Source organism: Panthera tigris, chromosome A3, assembly GCF_018350195.1.
Source record: "Panthera tigris isolate Pti1 chromosome A3, P.tigris_Pti1_mat1.1, whole genome shotgun sequence".
Taxonomy (NCBI): domain Eukaryota; kingdom Metazoa; phylum Chordata; class Mammalia; order Carnivora; family Felidae; genus Panthera; species Panthera tigris.
In genome coordinates this window covers 1,817,505-1,833,236 of record NC_056662.1, presented here as the reverse complement: position 1 = coordinate 1,833,236, position 15,732 = coordinate 1,817,505, and positions in this window count along the sequence as shown.

Sequence of the window (15,732 nt, the reverse complement as noted above, 5' to 3'; positions counted from 1 at the left end):
AAAGGATACATAACTGAATACACATACAAGAGTACTTTCCTCTTCATTCCTCTAAAATCCATACGTCTGTGTAAAGCAACAATTGTAACATTGCATTGTGGGGATCTTACTGTATGTAGCTGTGAGGCACACAACGACCGCAGACAATGGGCCTGTGACATTGGAAGGCTCTACATCTGGGGTACATTCTGCTATATCGGCTCCCAGACACTGTGCACTGCAATCGCCAAAGCCATTACTAAAAAAACCAAACAAACCACAAAGGAGTACACCTCGAAATCCAACAAATAACTAAAGCAGAAAGGTAAAAAAAATATTCAGGTCATCCAAAAGAAAGCAGAAGAGGACATTTTAGAAGAAACAAACAAAACAAATAGATTAGAGACCTAAAGCCCACCAAATCAATCATATTAAGTGTAAGGCATTAAGCACCTCGATGAAAAGGATATAAAAGCAAGACTCTACCATATGCTATTTTCACAGGAGGCATAAATTTAAAAATCTATCATGCCAACGGTAAGCCTGCCAACTCTGGAGGAGCCGTGTTAACATCACATAAAATGGGCTTTCACAGAATACTGTCAGAGATAAACGGAGAGGCTGCCTCGTGAAAAATGGTTACTTCATCAAAAAGACAAAAATCATAAATCGGTATGTACCTCATAACAGCTTCAAAATACATAAAGAAAAAATTGACAAAATTAAGAAGAGAACAGATAATTCAGCAATCGTTGTTGCAGATTTTAACATGGGGCTCGCAGCACTGCATAGAACAAATGAACTAAAAAACTCGTGAAGGACACAACTGATCTGAACACTATATAAACTATCTTGAGCTAGTATTTTTCAAACACACCTAACACATTCTTTTCTCGTGTATACAGTATGTTTAGCAAGATAAACCAAATGCTGAGCTATAAGACAAGTCTCAATAAATATAAAAGGACTCAAATCATACAGAATATGTTCTCTGATTGTACTGGAATTAAATTAAAACCAATAACAACAAGATAGCTATAAAACCCCCAAATATTTGGAAATATCCAACTAATCCCAGGGTCAAAAAAAAAAAATCACAAGGGAAATTTGAAAATATTTTGAACTGAATGCTACTGAAAATACCACCTACCAAAGTGTGTGGGTTGCAAACAAAAGCAAAGCACAGAGGGGGTTTTCATTTATAATATCCTCGTATTAGAAATTGACACGTTAGGGACACCTGGGTGACTCAGTTGGTTAAGCTCCCAGTTCAGCTCAGGTCACGATCTCACAGCTCGTGAGTCCGAGTCCTGTGTCAGGCTCTGTGCTGACAGCTCAGAGCCTGGAGCCTGCTTCAGATTCTGTCTCCCTCTCTCTCTGACTTTCCTCCACTCAGACACTGTCTCTCTCTCTCACTCTCTCTCTCTCTCTCTCAAATATGGGTAGCTCAGTTGCCTGAGTGGCTGACTTTGCATGAGTTCGAGCCCCTCATCAGGCTCAGATCCTCTGTGTCCTCTCTGCCCCTCCCCTGCGCGCTCTCTCTCTCTCTCTCTCTCTCTCTCTCTCTCTCAAAAAATAAATAAATAAACATAAAAAAAAGAAACGGACACATTAGTTCTAAAATTCATGCAGAAATGCAAAAGGTCAAACATAGCTAAGATAATTGCAAAAAAGAGAAAAGCTGAAAAAAAAGGCGGGGGGGGGCACCTGGGTGGCTCAGTTGGTTAAGTATCCGACTTCAGCTCAGGTCATGATCTCACAGTCTGTGAGTTTGAGCCCCACGTCGGGCTCTGTGCCGACAGCTCAGGGCCTGGAGCCTGCTTCAGATTCTGTGTCTCCCTCTCTCTCTGCTCCTTCCCTGCTCATGCTCTGTCTATGTCTCAAAAATAAATAAAAACATTAAAAAAATCATTATAAAAAAAAGAGCAAAGCTGGAGGGTTACCCCACCACATATTCAACCACTGTAACTGGAGTATTTAAGACAGTGGGGTATTGGTACAATGGCTGAACAGGCCAACTGAATGGAACAGACGGTCCAGGAAAACCCTCGCACGTAGTCAGCCTACTCACAACAAAATGGACAACCACCTGCAGTGAGGAAACGATGGTTTTTGGTTTCCAATAATTAGCACTTCGTCAGTTGGCTACCCACAAGCAAGAAAAATGAATTTTTTTTTAAATTTTGATCCAAAAATTTTGATCCAAACCTCACACCATACAGAAAAATCAAGTCCAGCTGAACTGGAAGAGCTACATGTAAAAGGTAAAATAAAACTTCTAGAATGAAACATGTTTAGGGGGCGCCTGAGGGGCTCAGTCGGGTAAGTGTCCAACTTTGGCTAAGGTCACGATCTCAGGGTTCCTGAGTTCGAGCCCCCAGTTGTGCTCTGTGCTGACAGCTGGGAGCCTGCTTGGGATCCTGTCCCTCTCTCTCCGCCCCTCCCCTGCTCATGTGTGCGCTCTCTCTCTCTCTCTCTCTAAATATTGCTTTTAATTCTAAAAAGAAGGAAACATATTTATGATCTTGGAGTAAGGTTTTGGTTTTTTTTAATAAGTGCAAAAAGCACTAAACCCTATAAAGGAAAAAAATGATAAATTGGACCACATTAAGAATTTCTCACGAAAAGGCACCACCAGAAGAACGGGAAGTGGCCCACCGAATGGGAGAAGATCTGAACAACACGGGAAAATGGACAGAAGACATCACCTCTGACAGACAGAGAGGATAACTGGGGCGTGAGAGGTGCTCAGCCTCATCGGTCGCCAGGGAAATGCAAGTTAGGCCCGCCACAGACCTCCCCCACCCCGAGAGACCAAACTCGGAGGGGCTGACGCCACCTAGTTGGCCAGGAGAAGGAGCACGGCCGATGCGAAGATCCTGGGCAACTTCTACAGAGCTTTGAGCAGCCTCAGCCCCCCCAGCAGGCCTCCCGCACACGTGCCCCACAGCAGGGCCCCGTGTGCACCAGCGGAAGGTGCTGCAGGGGCCCAAGCGGCACTGTTCATGGTCACCCCAAGCTGGAAACAACCCAAATTTCCATCAACAGTAAAATGGGTAAATAAACGGCAGTCTATTCACACAATGGCATTAAACGGGTGTGTTCGGTTTGAGAGAATGTGTTGATGCGTGTAGTTTTTTTGTAAATGTCACACTTGAGTGAAAGTCAATGAGGGAACGTGTCAGACTCATTTGTGCATGCTCAGCTTTCTAAGCTGGAAAGCCTAAAACAAACCCCTCATCCCGTAAGACAAGGACGTCAGGGCTCGGAGATGGTGAGTGACTTGCGTAAGGCCACCAGGAAATAGGAGAACACGGACCCAAACCCAAGTGTCCTGCGTCCCCAGCCAGGGCTGTCCCCACCAGCAATCTGCTGCCATCAAAATGCCTTCTTTCCTCCTCTCTGGTCGTGGTTAAACAATAACAACGACAACAACATAAAATTTGCCATCGTCACCATTTTTAACTGTACCGTTCAGTGCTGTTAAGAATTATTTGCACTGTTGGGGCGCCTGGGTGGCTCAGTCGGTTAAGCATCCAGCTTGGGCTCGGGTCATGATCTCACTGCTGGTGAGTTCGAGCCCCGTGTCGGGCTCCGTGCTGCCAGCTCAGAGCCTGGAGCCTGCTTCGTATCCTCTGTCTCCCTCTCTCTCTGCCCCTCCCCTGCTCACCCTCCCTCCCTCCCTTCCTCTCTCTCTATCTCTCTCTCAAAAATAAATAAACATTAAAATTAAAAAATGAATTATTTGCATTGTTGTGCAACAGATCTCCAGAACTTTTTCATCTTTTCAAACTGAAACTCTACACCCATTAAACAGCTTCCCGTTTCCCCTCCCCCTGGCCCCCAGCAACCACCAGTCTGCGTTCTGTCTTCATGATCTTGACTCTGCGTCGCTCATGTGAGTAGAATCATACAGGGTTTGTGTTTTTTGTGACGGGCTTACTTCACTGAGCATAATGTCCTCAAGTTCATTCATGTTGTAGCAGGTGTCAGAACGTCCTTCCTTTTTAAGGCTGAATCATACTCCAGTGTATGGATGGACTACATTTTATTTATCCATTCATCTGTCAATGGGTACCTGGGTTACTCCCCTCTCTTGGCCATTGTAAATAATGCTGCTGTGAACGTGGGTGTGCAGATGTCTCTTCGAGACCCCGATCTCGGTTCTTTAGGGGATATACCCAGAGGGGTTCTCGTCAACATTCTTAAGTTATCTTATGCTTGTAGGTTTTACCGCTTCCGCTGAACTTGAGGTCCTAGAAGTCAGGGATCAACTACCCAGTTAGGCGTTGGTGAATGTTTGATAACTGTCTTCCTAAGTGGGTGGGGGAGCCTTGATTTATAACATTTGCCAGTTTCCTTGGTGTACGGGCCAAGAAGGCACTGGAAGTCTCCAGTGTACCTGGACCCTGTGTTGCTACCCAAGCCCCATCCCACACAGCCAGGCAACACTACCCCCACCCCTGGAGAGCATAAACCAAAGACACCCAGACTCAACGGCAGGAGCCAAGCAAGGCGGCAGTGGAAGTGGACTGAGCGATGGTCTCTCCATTGAAGGACACCATTAAGGAAGGTTTCTAGGGCTCGGAGGTGCTGGTTCAACTCTACTTCTTGGGTTGGGAGGTGGGCACGTGGGCTCCTGCTTCCTTATTATGAAAGGCACACCATGATGTATACATTCTTGTATATACATGAGACATTAAGCACCTAAGAAGTCAAATAAAAACACACACAGACTCAGGTGCTGTGTGTACCCGCACAGGTAGGCACGCAGGTGCACCCAGCCTCTCTCGGAGTTCTACCCACAGGTTTCAGAGGGACCCAGTTACCTGCATTCTGAAAAGCTCATTCAGATGAGTCGCCCATCCCCTGAGGTTAAGACTCTATGCTCTAACACAAGAGATGCCCACACTCCCGATCTTTTCCGTCAGGATTCCTGAAGTGGGGGAATGGTTGGGATGAGTCACGTGCCCTTCTCTCGGGAAGCCAAAGAGAGTAGCATGTGTCCAAAGTATGAGGTTGGAAGTCATGGACAAGCCAGTGGATCTCTTCTTTAGGGGAGAAGGCTTGTCTTCTCACACGTTAAAACCTTTCCCCAAATCCATGCCAATAGGCGTTTTGATATTCCCAGTCTATCAAAGGGGGTTGTTCAACTCGGAAACAGTTTGCAAAATTAAGGTCCTGCCCTGAGAACCCATATGCTGTTTTTAGAGTTCATACAGAAACTTCGTCAGTGGAACTAGGCAGAGTTCACGCTCTTCCACTCCCAATGTTTTATTTTTGTGAGGGGTTGATTTGTATTGTGATACAACGCACGCCACATAAAATCCACCACCGTAACCACGTCAAAGTATACGACTTAGTGGCAGTGAGTACATTGGCACTGTTGTGCAGCTGTCCCCTCTCAGTCCGGAACATTCCATCATTCCAAAGGAGACTTGGAAACAAGTCAGTCCTTACCCCACTGTCTCCCCAGTCTCTGGCAACCATGAGGCCGCTTTCTGTCCCTGCGGATTTTCCTGCAAATGGGATCACACGACGTGTGTCCTCCCGGGCCCGGCCTCTCTCACTCTGCACTGTGTTTTGTTTTTTTTTAATTTTTTTTTTCAACGTTTTTTATTTATTTTGGGGACAGAGAGAGACAGACAGAGCATGAACGGGGAGGGGCAGAGAGAGGGAGACACAGAATCGGAAACAGGCTCCAGGCTCTGAGCCATCAGCCCAGAGCCCGACGCGGGGCTCGAACTCATGGACCGCGAGATCGTGACCTGGCTGAAGTCGGACGCTTAACCGACTGCGCCACCCAGGCGCCCCTGCACTGTGTTTTTAAGGCTCGTCCACGCGGCAGTGTCCATGCCTCGGTCCTTATTGAGACCGAGTGACACTCCGCCGGTGGAGAGACCGCGTTTGGTGGACCCGTCCGTTGGTTGGCGGATGTTGGGTTGTTCTATCTCTGGAACGGTGCTGCTGTGTGTACTTGTGGGCGGACACAGGTTGTCGCCTGTCTTGGGCACCCCCCTCAGAGAGGAGCACCGGGGTCGTGGGGCGACGCTGGGCCAGGCTCACGGAGCCCCAGACTTCTCTTTTGTGTTGGGAACCCTTCCCGGGGCAGGTGAGGCCCGCGTGCGCGGGCAAGCTCTCACAGACGGTTCTCCACCGGCTGGATACCCGCTGCCTGTGTACCCGCCCTTCAGGTGGCAGGGCCACAGTGAAGAAAGCTGCCGCAAACATTCCCTGCCGGACAGCGGGGACAGAAACGCACGTTTCTCCCGGGAACACGGCTAGCTGTGGACGTTGGCACACAGGCGCGCAGCCCGTGCCCTGGGGGCCTGCGGCAGGGGCCACCAGGGGCCTCCCAGGCAGACGTGGGGGGAGGAGAGAAATGGGTCCAGGGACAGACTTCCACAGGGCAGGGACTCCACACGCAGGCATCTCCTTCCACGATGTGGGGAGGGGAGCGTGTTCCTCGATTCCTTGGCCGACGCCTCCTGGACACCACTGTGCTCCAGGCCTGTGCTGGGCTCCGGGGACACGTGCCGGCACGGGAGGGTGACAGGAAATCAGAAAGGCCGTGAGTCAGGGAGTCACAGCCAGAGTAGCACAAGGACAGTCAGCAGGGTGATACAGAAGTGTTGCTTTGGAAGGGAGCCAGGAGGGCTTCCAGGAGGCAGTGTCGTGGGAGCAGGCCTACTCAGGCATGGCAAGGTGAGGGCCCAGCAAGGGGTTCTCCTGCAAAGGCAGGGCAGCTGGGCACTAGGTATTACCTGTGCTGGGCTGGTCTCCTCACTGTCCCACTGACTAGTGGTGTAGACACAGGGCCAGGCAGGTAATGGTCACCCAGAATGGCTTTGGTCCCTCCTCTGTCCCCTCCTGCTGCATGGCCTCAGGCTGGCCTGGGGCTCAAGTTTGTCACCTCTGTGCCCTTCACTCTGTGTGCAAGGACCAGGGCGTGGGGAGGAGCCAGCCTGGCCTGATCCACAGAGCGGGAGGGACACGTGAAAAGAGACACAGAGCCTGTGCGGGACGGCTGTGCAAATGTCCTGGGTGGCACGGCCAAGGACGAGGTGCCTCGGGGCACACAGTCCCAGCGGCGTGTGGAGTCGGGGCCCCCCAGGCCGACCGGCAGACAGCAGGGCCCTCAATCCGCCCTCCTGTCAGGAGGGCGAGAACGTCCCAGCAACAAGGACACTGCTAGGCCCAGGCCCGCCGGCAGCGGTGGCATGGCATGCGTCCCCACCCGTGCCACCCGGGGGAGGGGAAGCAATGGGCATCTCTCGGAGCCTGAGCAAAAAGCACGGTTGCCGCAAGGCCTCTCTGGGCTTCCTCACCGACCTGACACCCTGCTGGGGACACTGGCCCGCTTCCCAGCTTCTGCCCCCAAGGCCACCTTCTGGCCAGCCTGTGGCTGTCCGGTGTCGATCCTGGCTCCATCCTGGCACCCAGCAAGGGTCTCACATGTGGAAGGCCCCCAGCGGACGTCGGTGGCATAAATGCATCAGTGACCAGGGGATTAATCAATCAAGCAGTTAATGAAAGAATGGATGGTGTGGTGACCCGAGGGTCCAGGGCCACCGGTTGTGACAGCCTCGGGAGGGCCCATTCTCACCACCTGGCCATGTCTGGACGGCACAGCCCACCCATCCCTGCGTGTCCCGTCAGCACTGCCTCCCCTCAGACGCACTGACTGCTCTCCTGGATGGGGGCAGGGCGCGGGCAGAAGGCCGTCTTCCCAGTTCTCTTAGGACGGACTTAGCATCGGAGCAAAGTCGGTCTTAAGGAAGCATAGCCCACCTCCCCCTCCTTCCCACCCCGGCAGAACCCCCATCTGCGGCCTGCCTGTGGCAATTTCCTAACGTCTACTTACGGAGTCGACACAAGAGTGTGGGGGCTCTGCCCCTTTCCAGGGCCCTCCACCCCCCATTTCCTCCACTGGCCACCCAGGGGTGCATGTCCCTATGTTGGAAGGGGACCCCATGCCCCAGCTCTCCCGGTGTCAGCGAGCCATGCTTGGCTTCCATGCACCCCTCCACGGGCCCCCTGCCCACTCTTCGTGCATCCTCTGGCAGGTCCCTGGGACAGGTGCGTGGGGCCCCTTGTCACCTGCAGGTGGCCTTATGCAGCCCTCTTTCAAGATTCACTGCGTAGAGCTTCTGGGATTCCAAATGCAGCTTCTTCAGAACTTCGAAGGCCGTGCTGCTGTCACCTGGGCCCACGTGTGATGGCCGCCAGATCCAGGGCCAGTCAGATCCGGGGCTCTTCACGGGGGACCTGGCCTGCTCTCTGGAAGATTTAAGAGTCAGTTTGATGTGCCCTGGTTCTAGAAATGTTGCAACACCCTGGCTGGGGTGGGTTTTCATTCCTTTGGCCTAGAGCCTCACGTCCTCCTGTTCTAGGACATTTTCTGGTGGATGACTGCCTTGATGAAGCTCTCCCTTCTGTGTTCTCCTAATTCACTAATTATACGTTAGATTGTGCCTAAACCAGTGGTCTAATTTTATATTTTCTCTTGTATTTTTTCATATTGCTTTTTTCTAATTTGTGGGAAACTTATCTTGAGTTTTCACTTTTGCTATTTATATTTTAATTAAAAAAAGAGCTCTTTTTAAAAATTTATTTATTTTGAGAGAGAGAAAGAGAGCACACATGCACAAGCAGGGAAAGGGCAGAGAGGGAGAGAGAGACTCCCAAGCAGGCTCCATGGTGTCAGCACAGAGCCCAATTCAGGGCTCGATCTCACAAACCCTGAGATCACAACGTGAGCTGAAATCAAAAGCTGGACACTTAACCAACTGAGCCACCCAGGTGCCCCCCAAATGAGCTCTTACTTATTCTCTGCCTGTTCCTTTTTCATAACATCTTGTTCTCAGGTCATGGGTGTGGTATTTTCTCTTAGAGATTTTTTTCTTTTTTATATGATCTTTTGCTACTCTTATTGTTTCTGTTTCCTTAGGGCTCCTTTATTTTGGTAGGTATGGAATCTGTCTTTCGTGTTAGATGCTCTTACCTCGAGGGGCTGGTGGTGATCCTGGAGGTTTGCTGGTCTTCATGAGAGGCACTAGGTGTTAATACGAGCAGTGTGGCTGGGTGGGGTGAGGGTAGACTACTAAAGTTAAGCAGCAGGGTCCAGACACTCGGCCAGAAGTCTTGGGAAGCCAGGCCAATTCTGCAGAATCCCCCCATCTCCTGCACGGGAGGCAAGCCTGGCTGCCAGAACTCTGGGAATTAGCAGAGTCAGGGCCAAGGTCGCCTCTCAAGATGTGCCTGTGAACTCATCTCCCTGTTCCTCCCTGGCCGGTGCATGTGGTTGTGCCTGGGCCCCCCTGAGCCCCGAGAGAGAACCCGGGGCCTCCAGTCTTCTGCCAGCCTCTGCAGCCTGGGTCTGGGGTCATAACTGCTCGTGCTTGTTCTAAACCCCCCTCCACGCCCCACCCTCAGAGCCCCCTGGCGTGCTGGAGCCTCTGTGGTTTCCCCTGGTCCGACTGCCAGGGCCTCCGCGGCACCTGTCTTCCAAATGAGGGAGAGGAGGTGCCACAGCGTCCCTCTGTGGTCCCTGCTGGGTCCTGGGAGGGGATAGCAGTACGTGTGCCCGCTAAGCTAGGTTGAACCGGAAGTCACCCCCTTACATTTGGATTTGTCTGAAAGGCACTTTTGGAAGCTCTCACTGTTGCTGTCCCTCATCTCCCGCTACCACCATACGTACCTCCAACTACTCAGTAGAAACACTGGCCAGAGGTGGGGAGGGCGGGGGAAGTCTTCTGGAAACATCAAGAAATGTCACTTGAATGCCTGTCTGCAAGAGAAGGAAGAAAAGCTGTGTCTGACCCAAGGGCTGAAAGCTGGGGGGTTGTGGTGAAGGGGCCAAGAGCACCTGCCAGGTCCCCCCACCCCCACCGCTTCAGGAAGAATCTGGGCACAGTGTCATAGGACAATTACATGAGTTGCTGATAAATAAAACCAGGTTTCTCATGAAATCCAGATTTCTAGGGGTGCCTGGGTGGCTCAGTCGATGAAGCATCTGACTCTTGATCTCAGCTCAGGTCATGATCTCACGGTTTGTGAGTTCCAGCCCTGCTGGAGGGAGGGATTCTCTCTCCCCCATCTTTCTGACCTCCGACCCTGCTCGCACGCTCCCTCTCTCTCAAAAATAAACAAACATTTTTAAAAATCTAGATTTCTAACTCCTCTTGAAAACCGGCGGGCCTGGAAGCTCTGGAGACAGCACTGCGTCGGGCACTTAAAGCCAAGTGTGCTTGACAGGCCACTTAATTTTCCTGAGTTTCTATGTATTTATCTGTCAAATAAAAATTGACTTTAAACTTCTGACAAACCACCTGGGGCGATGGCCGTCCCTCCCCCCCAAGAAACATGACGTCCAAACCCCGCCCGCCACGACACAGCTCTCCCCACCAGTGAGTGTGCGAGCCCCGGGCCTGGAGAGTAGGGCAGCAGTGGGCGGGACCAGGGCCTTGGCCTGTCTCCTCCACCCACCTGGCAGCAGTCTGCCCTGCACATCTGGACTAGGTGCTCACACCTGCTGCAGGCACTGGGGACCAAGGCTGCCCTCACAGGGCTGGCATCCTAGGGGGCAGAGCCAAGGGCACCTATAGGGATAGGATGTGGGGGGTAAAGTAGGGAGGGATGCAGGGGATGCGGGGCGGGGCTGCTTGGCCATTTTCACAGGGTGGCTGGTGGCTGCAGGTGGCCCATCTGTTTGGATGACATCAGAAAGAGAAGGGAGGGCTGGCCCATAGGAAGCCCAGAGGAAGAGCATCAAGGAAGTGGAAGACCGACCTCCCTGGCATTTCGAGCCCCTCAGGAATGAGGATGTGGGTCACAGCCCCAGGTAGGCCCCCAAGACCTGCAGAGGTGACAGCAGAGGTGGGGTGAGGCTGGCCTGGCCGGGAAGGCTGGACAGCGGAGGAGGGAGGGGGTGAGCACCAGCTGAGCCCCGAGACCAGATGTACCAACTAGGCTGGTTTGCCTACCTCCTCTATGAGACCTCCCTCCAGGAAGAGAGGCTGGGGCAGCCCTGGAGGAACGGCCACGTGCAAGGGGACGGCACCTGTGGGCACAAGGAGGGAACTGCGGCCACACAGATCTCCTTTCCTAAAGGGACTTGCAGTCCAACTGTGAGAGGCTGAGCACCTGTGGCCTGAGGCTCTGACTCAGCCTTTGTTGAGCCCAGCAGAGATGGTGGGAGGCAGTGGCACCAGGGCCTGGCCATTTCTGCCCCGTGTGGGGCTCCTCCCCCAGACTTTCTCTCCTCAGCAGCAGCTCCCGCTGGGTGGGCAGAGACTTGGCCAGGCCTGCAGAGTGGCTGACAGCTCCCAGCCCAGCCTGACTTCCCCGACCTCCCCCATGGGTGTTACTCCCAATAATCCATACCATCCCTCGTCTCGGCACCTGCTTGCCGGAGAAGCCAGCCTGGGACCCTCTCGCTTGGACTTTGTGTGATGACAGGCAGGGCAGCCGGGACAGCTCATCTATTCACTCAGCAAACGTGTGGGGTGGATGTGTAACGGCACACTGGAGACCGTGGCTTTCCCAGCCTGGGTGTGCACTCGGGCTCTGCTCGGACGGTGGGCACGCTCCCCACCTGTCCTTGTCCTCAGTCTCCTGTTTGTGAGACCACTCTGGAGCGTTGCCGTGCCCGTCAGGCTGCTTAGCACGATGCCCGGAACACGCTCAACAATTACAAATCTCAACTGCTATGGTTTCTCCTTCGAGCACTCGCTGCAAAGTATTTACCGTGTGGGCCTTATTTTTCCGAGAAATGAAAACGCGTGGTCTGCGTGCATCAGGATGGGGATGGAAACAACAGGCTTGAAGGCCTGGAACTGGAGATCAGGGTCTCTGGGCTGCATGCCCGCGTCCACTGTGCTGCGTGACCAGCCAGGCTAAGAGGCTCCTCCCAGGGGTGGCCAGTCCCCTCCCAATGCCAAGCTTTGAAGACAGTTCTATCTGCCCTGCTCATCTGAGCACAGAAGTCTGCCCCTCGGGCAAATGCTGGCAGGGAGTGGACACTTGGTGCCGAGGCACTCGCCCAAGCAGGGAAGTGAGTCTCCTTCCCGGATGGAGCAGCAGCACCACTGACACGCGGACACCCTGTCCCCAGATAACATCGGGCCGGGGCCGGTTGACCTCACATGCTGCTGTGGGAATATAGCGTGGGACGGCCACTTTGGAAAACAGTCTGGCCGTTTCTCACAATGTTAAATATGGAATGACGACGTGCCCAGGCAATTCTACTCCTAGGTATATACCTGGGAGAGATAAAAACGTAAGTCCACACAAAAACTTGCACACAAATGTTCACAGCCGTGTCATTCGTGGTAGCTGAAAATTAGAAACGACCCAAACGGCCATCACCTGAGAAAACACAAGCAACTTCGTACAGTGGAATGTGACTCAGCCATAACAAGGAAGCACCAATCAACACTGCAATGTGGATAAGCCTTGAAAACGTGTATAAAGGATGCCAGGTGAAAGAAGCCGTCACATAAGACCACGTAGTGTAGGGGCACCCAGTTGGCTCAGTCGGTTGAGAGTCCAACTCTTGATTTTGGCTCAGGTCATGATCCTAGGGTTGTGGGATCGAGCCCTGCATTGGGGTCTATGCTGAACACGGAGCCTGCTTGATATTCTTTCTCCCCTCCCCCGCTCATGCACACGTGCATGCTCTCTCTCTCTCTCGCTCTCTGAAATAAAAGCCAAAAACAAAACAAAAAAAAAGGACCACATAGTATAGAATCTCATTGCAGTGAAATTTCTAGAACAGGCAAACCCACAGTAGTTGCCTAAGTCTCAGGGAGAGTGGAGCGTAGAGTGATTACTAGTGGCTACAGGTTTTGGATGAAGTGATCCAGGAATTCACTGGAGGTGGCTTTACGCCTCTGGTGCTATGCTAAACCCCACTAAACTGTACGCTTTGAATTTTCTTAACGTTTATTTATTTTTGAGAGAGAGACAGAGCATGAGTGGGGGAGGGGCAGAGAGGGAGGGAGACACAGAATCCGAAGCAGGCTCCAGGCTCCGAGCTGTCAGCACAGAGCCAGACGTGGGGCTCAAATCCATGGACCGTGAGATCACAACCCAGGTTGAAGTTGGATGCTTAACTGACTGAGCCACCCTCGTGTCCCTAAACTGTACGTTAAAAAAATTTTTTTTATGTTTGTTTATTTTTGAGAGAGAGAGAGAAAGAGAGAACAAGTGGGGGAGGGTAGAGAGGAAGACACAATCCAAAGCGGGTGCCAGGCTCTGAGCTGTCAGCACAGAATCCAACATGGGAGTAGAATTCACAAACTGTGAGATCATGACCTGAGCCTAAGTCAGACTCTTAACCGACTGAGCCACCCGAGCGCCCCTAAACTGTATGCTGTAAATGGGTGAATATTATGATATGTAATATCTCAAAATTTTTATTTATTTTTATAGTTTCATTTTTTTAAAGTTGATTTATTTTGAGAGCGAGCGAGCACACGTGCATGCACACGCAGGGGAGGGGCAGAGAGAGAGAGAGAGGGACAGAAGATCCCAAGCACGCTCTGTGCTGACAGCAGCGAGCCCAATGTGGGGCTTGAACTCACGAACCGTGAGATCATGACCTGAGCCAAAACGGACGCTCAACCACTGAGCTACCCAGATGCCCGTCCATAAAACTTTTAAACAAATAAGGAAGTGAATAAGGCATGAATTCCAGTCCAGCCCATGGTGGAGACACCAGACTCTGGAGTGATCATCCCGAGGTCCCGCAGTTCATGCTGAATGCTGTCTGTGAAAACACTCTGCCCCCAAACCCAGCAAGAGTCCCAAGGCAAACGTGGCTCTCCTGGCCCAGAGCTTGAGAAAGGCAAGTATGTATTCACGTAGGTCTGTGATGGCCTGTAGGAACAAGATGGGCCACGGGCTGTGGTTTCGGGCGCCGTCCTCTGTGTGTAGCCGCTGGTACCCACTGGAAAAGCTGGAAGCGGTCTTGTACTGAGGAGTCATCTTCCTGGGGTACGAGCCCTCTTCCCAGCCCGGCCCACGTGCTGCCTTGTGTCCACCTGGGCACCTACAGGCTCCTCATGCACATTATTTCTTTCCACCCGGTGCATGAATCCAGCCTTTGCGTTCAGGATGTTTAAGGCAGCAGCAGAAGGGAAGGTTTATTGGGTTAACACCCCAGACCTTAACGCAGCGAAAATACCCGTGTGCCTGGCTCATCCGCGTGCTCCAGCCTTTCACTGGGCCGTGAGAATGTCTTAGTAAGTGTACAAGGGGCACTCAGGTTGGCTTACGGAGCGCTGTCAGCGGAGTCCAGGCTTTGGGAGCCTGGGCGGTCTCTCCCACTCCCTCTTTACTTCGTTCTTGGGGCTGCAGTCCTGCCCCACCGGCACACAGGGCCCAGCCTTGGAGTCGACTTGGAGCAGGCATCCTAGGACGCTCCGGGTCAGCCTGTGGGTTTCCATGGCAACTGCCGAGGATGTGTGGTGAGGACAGAGCCTTGAAGAAGTAACTGCTTCCCCAAATGCCCAGCTCCAGCCTCAGGGCAGCCCCCATCCGGGACACCTTTGAAGGGTGAGCTCCTTGAGCACAAAAGTCACTTCTGGTCCCTGGCCCCCAGGGCTGAGGGCTGTGGGGCACGGCGCGCAGGCCAGCGGCCCGACGCTCCAAAGGGAATCCCGGCCCCGCTATCTGCTGGTTGTGTGGCTCTGGCCGAGCACCTGGCTGGCCGCCTCCCCTCCGAAGGTGCGGTGTCACACCTCCAAGGCCCGGGACCGGGTCAGGGGAGGGGAACACACGACCAGGCGGGCACCGGTGCCGGCACGGAGCAGCTCAGTAAACACTGGCCGTTGTGGGCACTTAGTAAAAGCACGGTGGGTTGCCCTGGAACCAGGCTCTCCGTTTACTTTCTTTCCAAGTGTGATAGACATGCGCACAAAAGTGCTCAGGTCACGTGTGTTCAGCTCCACGGATATCCACAAATGTAATGCACCTGTGTAACCAGTACCCATGCATGGCTGGCTCCCAAAGCCACGCGGGCTCCTTCGAGCCCTTAGGCTCCCAGTGACCGCCACCGTAACAGCGCGGGCGTGCTTCCCTGGGAGCCTACGTGCAGGGGGTCAGGCCATCGTTTTCCGTCTCTTTCTCTTGCCACCCTGTCCCTGCAGCCGAGTTCCACTCACACTCAGTGCCCCAGAATCTTCCAGCAGGGCACACGCTGCCATCAAAGGTCCAATCTGCTGCCAGCGGGCCCGGGGGTTTCCGGTTTCACTGCGAAAGCGTTCTGGGGCACAACTACTGGTGAGCAGACACACCGTCGCTGGGTCCTCAGAGCCATCTTTTAGGGGCACGGGGCCATACACTCCCCTTCCCTGCTCGTCACATCCCCTCTCCTCACCCTCAGCTGTGGCCTTGGTCACTTGGTCGTCCTTTCCCTCTTCCCTCGGGAACTGTCAGGGGACAAGGTCCAGGTGGCCGGCAGGCGGCCCAGACCGACTCGCCGTGCTGGCCGCTCTCACGGCCCCTGTAAGCTGAGCCTGACAGACAACAATGGCACGCTCCCCTCGAGCCAGGCCGGCTGTGCAAGGGCTCTCAGGCTGATGGGGGGCAGGGTGGCACCATCAGGGGCCCCCACCAACTAGCAGGGGAGGGGGAACCAGGAGCCACCCCCAGGCCATCTCCACTTTGCTGTCCAGCTCTGTCCTCAGCAGGCCACCCCCAACCACCCCCTCACCTGCCGGGAGGCTGTCCCTCCGGGCCCCTCTTGGC